Below are 1189 nucleotides of genomic sequence, written 5' to 3'. Positions count from 1 at the left end.
CAATTTACATTTTCTGTTTGAGATTTACTGCAATTAAATTCATCTTTTACTTCCCTACTTGTTGCAATTTACGTTTCCTTGTTTAATTTCTGCAATCCCAATTCCCAACTCCTTTTATCATTCAAGCAATTTACATTTCTTGCACTTTAAGATTCTGCAATTTACATTTCTTGCGTTCTAAGTTTCTGCCATTTAATTTCTTATTCCTTAAGATTCAGCATTTTAATTTTCTATTCTCTTTAATCTCATGCAAATTACCCATTCCCTTTATTTTCCATGCAATTTAAATTCTGTTAATCACAAATCACTCAACCAAATCTTGATTCACTTGACTAAATTAACAACTAAACTAAAATTGCTCAATCCTTCAATCCCTGTGGGATCGACCTCACTCCCGTGAGTTATTATTACTTGATGCGACCCGGTGCACTTGCCGGTTAGATTTGTGTGTTTGGAATTCGTTTTCCACAAAAATACACATCAAACACCTAAAGGCGAGCCGTAATAGCCTCATCTTCGGCAGGCTCCTCTATTTTTTTTTTGGTTTTTTCCGTTACTTTTTTTTTTTACATTGTGCTGACCCTCGTTCTTTAAATGACGCTATCCCGAGGAGTACACCTAAAGGTGATCCGTAATGGCCTCATCTTCGGCAGGCTCCTCCTTTTTTTTCGGTTTTTTTCTGTGTTTTTTTTTACGTTGTGCTGACACTCGTTCTTTAAATGACGCTATCCTGAGGAGGACACCTAAGGGCGAGCCGTAATAGCCTCATCTTCGGCAGGCTCTTCCGTGTTTTTTTTTTCTGGTTTTTTTCCGTTACTTTTTTTTCTAAGTTGTGCTGACCCTCGTTCTTCAAATGACGCTATCCCGAGGAGGACACCTAAAGGCTTGCCGTAAGGGCCTCATCTTCGGCAGGCTCCTCCGTTTTTTTCCATTTTATTTTACGTTGTGCTGAACCTCGTTCTTTAAATGGCGCTATCCCGAGGAAGACACCTAAAGGCGAGCCTTAATGGCTTCATCTTCGGTAGGCTCCTCCGGTTTTTTTTTTCTGTTTTTTTCCTTTTTTTTTTACGTTGTGCTGACCCTCGTTCTTTAAGTGATGCTATTCCGAGGAGGACACTTAAATGCGAGCCGTAATGGCCGAATCTTCGGCAGGCTCCTTCGGTTTTTTTTTGGGTTAATTTTTGGGTCT

The sequence above is a fragment of the Arachis ipaensis genome, chromosome B03 (assembly GCF_000816755.2).
Source record: "Arachis ipaensis cultivar K30076 chromosome B03, Araip1.1, whole genome shotgun sequence".
NCBI lineage: Eukaryota > Viridiplantae > Streptophyta > Magnoliopsida > Fabales > Fabaceae > Arachis > Arachis ipaensis.
The sequence above is the reverse complement of the archived record's forward strand: the minus strand, read 5'-3'. Positions refer to the sequence as shown.